The sequence below is a fragment of the Callorhinus ursinus genome, unplaced genomic scaffold (genome assembly GCF_003265705.2).
Source record: "Callorhinus ursinus isolate GAN/ISIS: 27379988/994484 unplaced genomic scaffold, GSC_fseal_2.0 scaffold12, whole genome shotgun sequence".
Classification (NCBI taxonomy): Eukaryota; Metazoa; Chordata; class Mammalia; order Carnivora; family Otariidae; genus Callorhinus; species Callorhinus ursinus.
The window spans coordinates 4,985,485-4,998,368 of NW_027397074.1; the positions used below are offsets into that span (position 1 = coordinate 4,985,485).

General features: G+C 36.8%; 1 protein-coding gene and 1 pseudogene across 2 annotated transcripts in view; one reads left to right on the top strand and one right to left on the bottom strand.

The window, feature by feature from the left end:
* RELN (reelin) overlaps positions 1–12,884 on the top strand; it is a 499,645-nt gene that overhangs the window by 157,615 nt on the left and 329,146 nt on the right. The gene's annotated exons all lie outside the window — the stretch shown is intronic.
* LOC112825160 (protein S100-A10 pseudogene) lies at positions 4,274–4,621 on the bottom strand (annotated as a pseudogene).

A 12,884-nucleotide genomic window follows, 5' to 3' on the forward strand; every position in this document is an offset into this window, starting at 1 on the left:
AAAGTGAAGCTAAGTGGCTTTCTTGTCAACCCCAGTTCTGGGTAACACATCAAGTGCCTCATTATTAAGAATTCATTTGCTATTCAGTATAATAGAGCTGCTCATAATGAATTTCATTTAGAATCAGTGCGTGTGTCTTATGTATTTCCATGGAAGTTCTTTATAATTTAACATTGATTTAACATTATGAGTGGACACTTAAAGCAAATTGTTACCTTGTTCGTATTAATTACAGAATTAGATTCCTTGATGAATGAGCTTTTGAGAATGAGCGTGTGGGCTTACTTTTTAAAAGCATAGCACATACTCATAGGATATTTGGGATTTCATCTGATTTCTCAAAAAGTATAAGCATATTTTGCATTTTTTAAAAGATGGGGGATTATAGAAGAGCAACCATGGGAATTAATTTTAAACTTCAAAAGAGGAATTTAAGGGATTTGGCATGGAATCATTTCCTGTGGGGGAGGGAAAGATGGAATGGAAAAATGTACCTACAATTATATTAGGTGAAAACATCAAGTCTTATAAGTATTATGCCAACTATGACTTTCATTATTTTCCGTTGTTAAAATGAAATGTTAATATATTTTGATAAAGAAATCTAAGTAAGTGTATCTTCAGGCATTTTAAATGGTAACATTTAATTCTAAAATGTTACAATGAAATATTTGCTTTTTGGGAAATATTTGGTATTTTTAGGACCTTCTAATTTATAATAAATAACACATTGGGGAAATTTTTAAATGTATGTTCAAAAGGATAGCTCTACAGAGGTTTCTGTATTGTATAGATAGATGGTAGATGAAGAATTGAATCTTTATTATCTATATATCATCAGAACTTATAAATAGAAGGTGTTTAGTGTTTGTCTTAAAGACCTTGGGTATAATAAATTAAAGCAATATTTATGGACTTTAGGAAAAATAAAAGCCTATAAGAAGAAACTGAGAGTATAAATAACTACTGTCATCAGTTCAAGGCAAATAATTCATAACTTTTTAATTTATACTTTGCTATTAAAATGCAGGTTTCTTTATTTTATATAATGGGTCTCAAATATGTTGTGAAATCAGAATTCCCATACAAATCAACAGCAGGGGGAGATTTCTAAATGGTTCATTTGGAGCATGACAAGATGACTTCTTTATAGATCAAAGGGAATCAGAATTTTCTCTCAAGGAGTATTCTGTAACTTCAGTTCTATATAGTGCACTTTGGCAACTCCAAATCAGACATTTTTTTTTAAGCTTATTTTCTAATCCCAAGGTTTGTTTGGAATATATATATATGTGTGTGTGTGTGTGTGTGTGTGTGTGTGTGTGTGTGTGTATATATATATATACTTTTTTCCTGTCAACTGTTTCTTTTAGACATTCTCTCTTCTGAGTTTGTTTTTTAGTAAAAATGTCCAGTTAAATTTTTTTGGCTTTCTGTATTTCATGTTTGGGTCAGAATGCAAAATGCCTTTATTTGGACTTAGAATTTAAAAGAATGACAATAGGGGCGCCTGGGTGGCTCAGTCGTTAAGCGTCTGCCTTCGGCTCAGGTCATGATCCCCGGGTCCTGGGATCGAGCCCCGCAACAGGCTCCCTGCTCCAAGGGGGGCCTGCTTCTCCCTCTCTCACTCCCCCTGCTTGTGTTCCCTTTCTCGCTGTCTCTCTCTGTCAAATAAATAAAATCTTCAAAAAAAAAAAAGAATGACAGTAGACAAATGTATGCTACAAACAGACTGTTCTTCACATTTAAACTTTACAGTGAATACTATTTCCTTTTAAATGTTTAAATTCATTTTATTTTCTGGTTGTGAAAGTAATATTTATTGAAGAAAATGTTTACAACTACAGCTAAGCGAATACCTATGTATGTCCACACACACCTTCACACCAACACTTACTCCTGTGTGCACACACCCACATGTTCCTTTTCCCAGAAATAAGAATAGTAAGTATCTTATCTTTGGGTATATCTCTTTAGATGTATGTATGTGTTCAATTTTATTTTTACTACTTGGGGCTCTACCATGCATTCCATTTTATAATCTAGCTTTGTTTTAAAACCTAACGTTATATTTTAAATGTTTTTCTAATAAACATCTGTATACATCATCATCTGGATAGTATTCTATTATATGGCTGTACTATAATGTATTTAATAAATTCCTTATTTATGGATATTTTGTTTTTTTCCAGTGTTCACGATTTTAGCAGCTTTATAATGAACAGTCTTGTAGCAAATGCTCTTTGCACACGCCTAATTATGAAAGCATATTATTTTCATAGAGTTAACTATGAAGTCAACCTGATTAAAATGAGTAGCTAAGCTATGAAGTCAACCTGATTAAAATAAAACCATATTATGATTTTTGTGCTAAGGCCAGCATCACAAAGACTAATGGTCGTTGACTTTTCAACTTCAAACAGTAATAGTCCTTTATAATAATGTTTGATAATTATTCATAGCTTAAGATAAATGCCCGTTTCCTTATCATTGTTCTAATACCTAGTCGTCACTTTAATTAAGAAAACTTATTCTCTCCTATTATGCTCTCGTATTATAAAATAAGTCAGAGAAAGACAAATACCATGTGATTTCACTCATATGTGGAATTTAAGAATCAAAATAGATGAACATAGGGGAAAAAAAGAGAAGCAGACCAGAAAACAGACTCTTTACTATAGAGAACACACTGAGGGTTCCTGGAGGGGTGGTGGGCAGAGGATGCACTAAATGGGTAATGGGGATTAAGGAGGGCACTTTTGATGAGACTGGGTGTTGTATATAAGTGATGAATCACTAAATTCTACACCTGAAGCTAATATTACATGGTATGTTAACTAACTGGAATTTACATTAGAACTTGAACAAAAAAAAGAAAACTCTCTCTCACTTTGCAACATTTTCTGTTCCATTGTTAAATTTCAATAAATGCCTTTTAAAGGTCTGTTTTATAAGGCAAACTAATTCAGTTGAAAAGCAACATATTGTGCCCACTTTCCAAAACTCCCTGGAACACAGGGCCTTGCAGCTACCTAGTCCGTAGTGAGTGAACCTCTCAGTCTAATGTTTATACTTTTTAAAAATCTTTGTTGTTTTAGCTCTATAATTTGAATGTAGCATTCCCATAGAGAATGTAAATTCCACTAGTAAAGAAGAGTTGGCTTTATTATATTATATAAATATTCACTCTCTAAAGTCCTAATTATTTAATGATTATAGGCCTAGAATAGAGCCTTTGAAATGGTCACGAGTGAAAACATCTACATTTTTCTGTTTATTAATGCTATTTTATTCTAGCATTGTCATTGTCTATCCTTTCTTCTGTACTCAATTTAGTCTTTCTTGGAAAAATAAATTCTTAATACAAGTATCCTTAAGCTTTTCCTACAGAAAATCCTACAGACTGATTCTTAGAAATTATGGTTTATTATACAAACAAATGTGAGCATGCTTAATATTGACCATTTTAACAATGTGGAGGAATCCTTAAAGTCCTTTTCAGCCAGGTGGAAGTCTTTTTCACCTTCATCTCTGCTTTTGCTATATTAAAATTAATGCAGGGCATTACCTCACATATTTAGAACCTTCGCCTGCTACTTTGGATATCTGTTTGCCCTTGGTCTCAACTCGTTGGTTCATAAATCACCTCGAAGTGAGAATTCACACTGAAATATTCAAGTTTATGGGTAACACTAGACTCTTCCAGAGAGTGAAATGCTAGCTTGATAGGAATAAATTGTAGGATGATATTGTAAATATGAGGGAGAAGAAGAGTGGGAAAATGTGTATCAATATGTAGACAAGTTTAAAGAAATATGAAAAAGGAACAATAATTTGAGCTGTTATTACAAAATCATGGTCTGTGAGTTGTCAGTTCTATAACAAGAGGGAGATTCAAGGAGCAATTATGGACTGTGTCTTCAACTTCAGACAGTGCTCTTGTGGATTTCATGATCCTCCAAATTCTGGGAAACCTCTCAAGGGCTACTAGAAAGTGAAAAATGATGGTCCTACAGGCATACAGGCAACAGTCTCTGGAACAGTGGTTGAAATGTTAGGTAAAATTATTATTTTTTTTTTTGAAGAAGGAATTTGTTTATTGAGGGTAAGAGGGTGCAAGCAATATAAAAATCAAAAGCTTATCTGACTTTTCTTTCTCTGCTTCTCAAATGGGGGATTTTATTTGTACATTTTCTGAGGGTCCCGATCTGCTCATGGAATCCTTTACACAGGGGGAAGCTGTGGGACAGATTCCTAAAGAGTGCCTTCGGGAGAACTCTCATTGGGCCGGCGGGAGTGTTGCTCATGTTGCCTACTTCTTTCCCTTCTGCTTCATGTGTATTACAAAATAGTCATTGCATGCGATGGTGAGCCCAGCAATTAGCGAGAAGCAACTCTGGAAGCCCACTTTGCCATCTTGGCACTGGTCCAGGTCCTTCATTATTTTGTCCATGGCCAGAGGGTCTTTTTGATTTTCCAAAAATCCAGGGAACTCCTTATCCATGAGTACTCTCAGGTCCTCCTTTGTTAAGTAGCCTTTATCCCCAGCAAACCTGTGAAACGTGAACATCATGGTTCCCATGGCGTGTTCCATTTGAGATGGCATTTTGGTGAGGTCTGTTGAAACCTTGGCCTGAGGCGTGGCGGGGACGATTGGCTGGCTGGGATGCACGGCCAGTGAGTGGAGTGCAGCGGGCTAGAAGCCTTAGTACGGGGCAGGGGTGGGGGGGAGGGGGAGGCAGGAGAAGCCTGGGCCGGTGTCTGCGCTGCGCTCACCCCACCAGGGAAAATTATTTTATTATTTTTTAAAGCTTTTATTTATTTATTAGAGAGAAAGACAGTGCAAGTGGGGGAAGGAGCAGAGAAGGAAGAAACAGAGGGGGAAGGAGAGAATATCCAACGGACTCCATGTGGAGCCTGATGAGGGGCTTGATCTCACCATCCTGAGATCATGACCTGAGCCAAAACCAAGTCAGACACTTAACCACCCAGGTGCCCTTGGATAAAATTATTTTTGTGTCGAGTCTATATTATATCTATCGTGAAGGAAAGACCTTGGAGTGTGTGTGTGTGTGTGTGTGTGTGTGTGTGTGTGTGTGTGTTTATGTGTGTGTGTGTGTTGCCAGAGAAAGGCTCTGGAGTACCACTATAAATCAGTTTTTCTTTTGGAAGGTAAGTTCCTGGATATGATCTTTTTTTATTTTTATATAAGTTAAAACATGATTTACATTTTTAAACTTTTTAATGTAATGGCACCTGTCTTGAAAACATATCTATATCCCCCTTTTTGCTAATTCCACATTGAGAAAATAAAGATGAAAATCTAGAGCACACAGATGTGCCTTTTTTTTTTCTATTTTAGAGAACTTGATGTATAACAGTTCAACTTACAGGATATTATACATGATTAGACTTAAAAAATAAATGCTTTTTTATGAAAGACTTAACTGGGGGATTTAAATATCAAATATCTTCGAAATACATTTTTTTCCCCCAAATCCATTCACACATAGCTTTTCAGTACAGCAGTGCTGGAGATGAGCATGGCCTTGGATATTTAGTAAATAAATTTGTAAAAAAACATGCTGTTTTCTCATGGAGATGTTCAAAGTAACACCCTTGAGGGTGCCAATAAAAAAGTCTTTGGGTTTAAACATTTGACTACAAAGCTGTTATTACTGTACACTGTAGTTGCCCCTTTGCCAGTTCACAAGAATGACTTCCCACAACCCATAATGCTAACTCACAAGTAGGAGTTTTATTTTATTTTATTTTTTTAAAGATTTTATTTATTTGACAGAGAGAGACAGCAAGAGAGGGAACACAAGCAGGGGGAGTGGGAGAGGGAGAAGCAGGCCTCCCGCGGAGCAGGGAGCCCGATGTGGGGCTCAATCCCAGGACCCTGGGATCATGACCTGAGCCGAAGGCAGACGCTCAACAACTGAGCCACCCAGGCGCCCCAGGAGTTTTATTTTTAAGTATAAAATGGTTGCAATAACAGTATTTGGACAAGAAATATGAATCATTGGCAAATCAGATGTTTAGTAAATTGTAGTAAATATAGTAATGATACTCATAAATTTAACATTTCACAGATAACTTTTCACTTGATGCATCCAGTTGAACTTATGACTTGACTTTAAATTTGCCAGTGTCTGGGTGGCTCAGTCGCTTAAGCGTCCAATGCTTGGTTTCAGCTAAGGTTGTTAGGTCGAGCCCCACATCAGGATCTGTGGTCAGTGCAGAGTCGGTTTCAGATTCTTTCTCTCTCTCCATCTGCCCCTCCCCCTACACACTGTGAAATAAATAAATAAATAATCTATTTTTAAACAAAATAAATCTGAGGAAAATTACATCTCAAAGACATCCACCCAGCTGCTTGTTTCAGACACTTCAACACATGGGTAAACATTTATTTTGTTTGCCTGGAAGGAGTAAAACTTTTATGTGACACTGTGAAATGTGTAAAACTTTATAAGGTCAAATATTTTTCAAAATATGATTATATGGCTGAGAGCTGAATTTCTCAAATAAAAATCTGAAAAGGGAAAAAAAATTCCATAACTGAGAAATAGTTCTATAATAGCTCTATAATATTTGTCTGTATTTTCACAAATTAAATTACTTTTCCTTTTTTTTCCTTTTTTTAACTTTTTTTTTCTTTTCAAATTTTTACTTAATTTCTAGTTAGTTAACAGATAGTGTAATATTGGTTTCAGGAGTAGAATTTCGTGATTCATTACTTACATATAACTCCCAGTGCTCATCATAACAAGTACCCTCCTTAATACCCATCACCCATGCGTATTAGCCCGTCCCCCACCCACTTCCCTCCATCAACCCTCAGTTCTCTTCATTAAGAGTCTCTTGTGGTTTGTTTCCCTCTTTCTTTTTTTTTTTCTCTTCCCATATGTTCATCTCTTTTGTTTCTTAAATTCCATATATGAGTGAAATCATAAGGTATTTGTCATTCTCTGACTTATTTTGTTTAGCATAATACACTCTAGCTCCATCCATGTTGCAAATGGTAAAATGTCATTCTTTTTGATGGCTGAGTAATATTCCATTACGTGTGTGTGTGTGTGTGTGTGTGTGTGTGTGTGTGTGTGTGTGTGTGTGTGTGTTCCTACTATCTCTTCTTTATCCATTCATCAGTCAGTGGACATTTGGGCTCTTTCCATAGTTTGGCTATTGTTGATAAAGCTGCCATAAACATCAGAGTGCATGTATCCCTTTGAATCTATATTTTTTAAAGATTTTATTTATTTATCAGAGAGAGAGACCATGAGCAGGTGGAGGGGCAGAGGGAAAAGTAGACTCCCTGCTGAGCTGGGAGCCCAATGTGGGGCTTGATCCTGGGACTCCAGGATCATGACCTGAGCCAAAGGCAGATGCTTAAGCAGCTGAGCCACCCAGGCACCCCCAAATCTGTATTTGTATCCTTTGGGTAAATGGCTAGTAGTGCAAGTGCTGGATTGTCAGTAGTTCTATTTTCAACTTTTTGAGGAACCTCTACACTGTTCTCCAGAGTGGCTGCACCAGTTTGCATTCCCACCAACAGTGAAAGAGGATTCTCCTTTCTCGAATCCTCGCCAACATCTGTTGTCTCCTGTGTTGTTAATTTTAGCCATTCTGACAGGTGTAAGGTGGTATCTCATCGTGGTTTTTGATTTGTATTTCCCTGATGATGAGTGATGCTGAGCATGTTTTCATGTGCCTGTTAGCCATCTGGATGTCTTCTTTGAAAAAATTGTCTATAGACGTCTTCTGCCCATTTCTTAACTGGATTATTTGTTTTTTGGGTGTTGAGTTTGATAAGTTCTTTATAGATTTTGAATGCTAACCTTTTATCAGATATGTCATTTGCAAATATTTTCTCCCATTCCATAGGCTGCCTTTTAGTTTTGTATTAAATCACTTTCATGAACAGATCTTCTCATTATGTAAAGCTGCTTGAGTGATAATTAGCCAAAAGTTGACAGTAGAAAATCATATAGCCAAAATCCCAACATATCTCTATTGTCTTAAAGATTGCTTCTGTTTCTTTCTGCACTTTCTTCCATCCCTAATTGCCTTTGCAACTGGCCATTCCTCTGAATAGTCAAAAATATGTATAGATTGACTTGGCTAATGTTACTTTATAAAAAACGTTACCAAGTAGATATATGATAACTTTTCTTAGCATGGCATAACTTTGGTTCTAAGGGGTAGCTAGGAAGACCTAAACTCTCGTTTATTTTTTTTAAATATTATTTATTTGAGAGAGCATGAGCAAGGGGAAAGGCAGAGGAAGAAGTAGAGAGAGAGAATCTCAAGCAGACCACCTGCTGAGTCCAGAGCCTGACGCAGGGCTTGATCTCACAACCCTGAGATCATGACCTGAGCCAAAAATCAGGAGTTGGTCACTCAGCCAGCTGAGCCACCCAGGTACCCCCTAAACTCTCATTTTAAGATGAAGAAACTGAAACCCAGAGAGTATAGTTCAACAAGACAGAGCTAGATGATGAGAGTCCAAGGTAGACCCAGGGCTCCACTTCCCTTTTCACACACTGTGTTGAGTCCTCAGCTCACTGGCCTTCTGGGCCCTCTGAGGGCATTGCCAGCTGAGTGCCATTTTTCTGCCCTCCATCTTTCCCTCATGTATTAATAATACAGCCAAGACAGTGAAGTGTTACACTTAAACACCACAATACTGATCCTTGATTCCGGACAAAAACGGGGGTGGTTCATTTGGATTTATTAAGCTACATAGACCATGACCTTATATTCAGGGTTTTCTGGAACAGGCTCAGATGACTGTATTCTCTCCAAGAAGGTTGTTTGTTAAACATATAGAACTAACTAATAATTATGCAAAATTTAGTATTCATTAGTTTGTAAGTCAATTAGAATAAACTTCCAAATCAGAAAGAAGCTTTTGTCAGATTATCCACCTTTATATTTATTTAAGAATATATGATTCCCTAAGTGTCTCTCTGTGTGTCATCCACTATGCTTGGCTCTTTACTTCACTCTCCTTGATTCATCCTTACAACAGTCTTATGAAATAAGCAGTATTATTATCCCCAAGATAGCAGAGTCTTGGTATTTAAATAGCTCTCTCATTATGCAGCTAGTTTTTATAGCTAGTAAGAGGCAGAACTTCAGCTCAGGTTTAGCCTGAGCCCTTAATCAATGCATTTCCAATGACCACACAAAGTTGATTGTTGGCTATGAAAAACGGCAGAACAAGAAGACAAAAAAATAGACATTTAAAAATACTATAGTCTGGAGACTAGTTATATGATTAATAAAGTGGTTAATAAGTATTGTTTTGAAGGCTTAAGAAAACCACTATTTGGGGGGAAAAGGAAAGAGATTTAAAATAAAAGAAAAAAGACATGGTCTTCTGAGTCATTTAAGGAGTCAGAGATGACATTGTTACAATAGAAAGAAAGAAGATAAGAAAAATACAGAGAAAGATCTTCAAGCATTTCTCCTTTTCTCAAAAACCTTCTTCTGGATACATTTCTTGTACTCCAAGTTTAAGATTTTCTGCTATGCCCATGGCATAAGCTTCAGTTTTCTGGAATCCTGTGGAAAATTAGCTTATGTGGAAAATCCAATTTTCCAACTATGTCCAAATGATGGAGCATTATTATATACATATTTATGTTGGCTTCAATGAATAATATGTAACCTTCCCCTAAAAATAAGTGAAGACAAAAGTAGATTGACTTGTTAACGTTCTGATGCCATGGGCTTCTCTGCCTCAGTTTCCCCTTCCAAAGATAAAGTTACTTTTACTTAGCATTTTCCTGATTTATTTGGAGAAAACCATGAAAAATTGTTTCAGTGTATGCCTCCTGGATACTCCTGGGTGTCAGTAACTGTAAAAACACAAAGCACTGTCTATTGGGTATTATCTTTTCCTAGTTCCCTTGCAGTTTTACTGAGAAACTGACTTGAAATTGACAAGGATATGAACATTACCGCATAATTGGAAACAAAAAAAAAAACTGATCAGAGGATCATAGAGGATAATTGGCCACATACGTAGCAAGAGTACAGGCTTCTAGTGACCTTCCAGGGAGACTAATGTCACATGTACATTAACATCCTCATTATTGACCTGAAACAACAGAAAACAGCAAGTTAATTAAATTCTCAGATAATGCTAAATTGAAGAAGTGTTTGTTGCTAAATACCAGTGAAGAACAAGACAGAATTCAAAAGGTCCCTTGAGAATGTTAGAGATAGTCAGGAAATAAAACAACAACAACGACAAAATTGAAGCTTTAAAATGCAAGCAAATGTATCTAGAGAGGAAGAAATTTTAAACACTGATATTAGATAAGCTACAATTAGAATGCAGTAATGATTAAAGGGGCCTTCAGGTGACAGTAAGCAGAAAATTAGACATAAGCCCGAAATGCAATATAGTTAAAATGCTATTGGGTTTAGGACCCTTGTATTCAGATTCTGCATAAAGGATCAGATAAACACTATTGGCTGATGAGACCTCGTTTAGACTTCCTTGATCACAGATTACAAAGCTGTAAGAAACAGAAAAGATTAGAGTTTGTCATATGTATGCAAATGCCCGACAGTCCAGGAAAATCCAGTGCCAGCCAGCAACAAGCTACAATAAAAGGCCCCTTTTCCCTTAAAATAAGTCCCTTACCCGTCGGAAGTAGTACACGAGGCTCTCATCTTTCAGGTAGGTTGCTGTCCCAACCATTCCCATTAAATTGCCCATTGATTTCTTGGGAAGACTTAGTCTGGAAATGAATTTGTTGGAAAGACTATGTGGCAGAGGCAGGACTCAGAGTAGAAGGGGAAACTGAGGCAGAGTAGATAGGTGTGTGATCTGGGGTCTCCAGGAGGCTCAGAAGGGACGGATAGGGTCAAATGGTGTCTTGCCCTGAGCCACTTGAGGAACTCAGTTTCCGAGGGCCAGGGGAGAAAGTGTGGTTAGGGAGCGCTCACTAGCTGGTAACGGATAGTGGTAACTGTAGGTTAGTGAAAGTCACTTGAACTTAAATGTTTTTTGATTCACATTGGAGAGCAAATGGCTGAGGCCATAGCTACCTATTTTCTGCTGGTCCTGTGGCTGCAACAAGGCAAACCGTTTGAATAAATAGCCTTATTCTCACTAGCTTATTCTTTACAGAAATGCTATAAGCTTATTAAAGGGCTTTATGGCAGAATCATTATATCACTCACTGGATAGATTCATAATTTCAGTCACTAAAAAAAGTTCCATTGGATTTAATAACTGAAATGTGTTTCCCTGTGGATTAAAGAAGTTTGGGGGGTTGATTTTTTTTTTTAATTCTGTGTTGGTTTATGTCTGCCAAGGGAAATCCACAATGAATTAAATCTGCTCAATGAAGTTTTGCTCTTATAAAATTGTTTTAATGCTAAACATTGCCTGTTTCAAATATTGTACCAGAGGCATTTATTTACAATCTGGTACTTATGTAGTTTGAACTTTTTAGCATAACTTACAGTGAATTAATGACTTGTTATTTATTGCTCAAACACTCTGCAGAAGTGATTTATAGGGCCCTGCTATGCACTGGCAGTTACTTTGCAATCTGTGTGCTGGCTGTCTCATCAATATCATTAAATGAATTCACAGTGACACAGCTCTGCTACTATAGTTTTTGATATGAGGGATAACTGAACATAAATCAGAACTTATGTTTAATTCATAAGATGTACCAATCTCTCATGTAGGCGTGAGTTAGGTTAGAGGATGTCACAAATGTGTTTTACAGTACCTCTTGTGATTAAACCCAGGCCCTTCCATATGACTTTATATTCCAGGTAAAAATAATAGGTTGCTCTGCGCTATGCTATTTTTCAGATAAATGCAATTTATTTTTATTTAGGTACGATTGGTTTCTATTGTTGCCCCACAAGCGGGATATATTGAGAGTAACATTGAGAGAGGTGTAATGAAAGAACCATTACTTTGAGTTTGAAATTCTTATATATTCTTCAAGTAGTTAAAGATGAATTAATATCTACAATTTATTTTTTAAATCTTTTTTAGACATAAGGTTTTAAAAAACAGAATAAGTGGACATTAATGCTGAGTCAAAAATAGTTTTATTTTAAGCCTTAGAATTTCTTTTTAGTAAGAACTTAAAAAATGCCTAATTAACTTTGGGAGAATGGGCCTGGTTATCTTTGCTTATTAGTCTAGTCCAAGAAAGGGGAAATATGACAACTTAATATACAACAAGGAAAGTCAGTCTCTTGCTTGTTTAGAAACAAACAATTCCACAGAATAGAATTCAAGATATATTTATATATGGGTTTTCTAAAAAGGAAACTTTAACTGTCCTAAAGAATTTTACTGGTATTGTTACTATTGCTACCATGACTGATACTGATTCTTTGAACCAGTGCGAGTGCAGTGTAATCCATGCAGAAGATGTGAGTTTTTCTCCTGGTGAGAAGGGTAATCTGGCTGCAGCAGCGCTGGGACCAGGGCACTGGGATAATGGTGAGCTTGCCAGGTTGTCGAGCCTCATCACCGACCCACTGTGTAGCCCTGTGATCAGCTCCGCTGACTGTCACAAAGAAAAGAATGTGACATATTTCTGCCAAAGAAAATAATTCCAACATAGGCAAGAAACTGACAGAAATGTCTTCTCCTCCTTCCTCTGGTTCCAGTTGATTAGACCTAGCTTGAGGTCCTGATGATTTTAAGACCTACTTAGTTGGGCCTTGCTTGAAAAGAAGATGGATGAGCTATTGCTTTCAGGGCCTGAGTGACAAAAGGATAAGAGGAAATGACATTACTTAGTAGTGTAATAAGTAATTGATTTCATAACGCTTGGGGCAAAGGGCAGAATACATACATGCGTGAGAGCAGAGGACGCCCCAGGCAT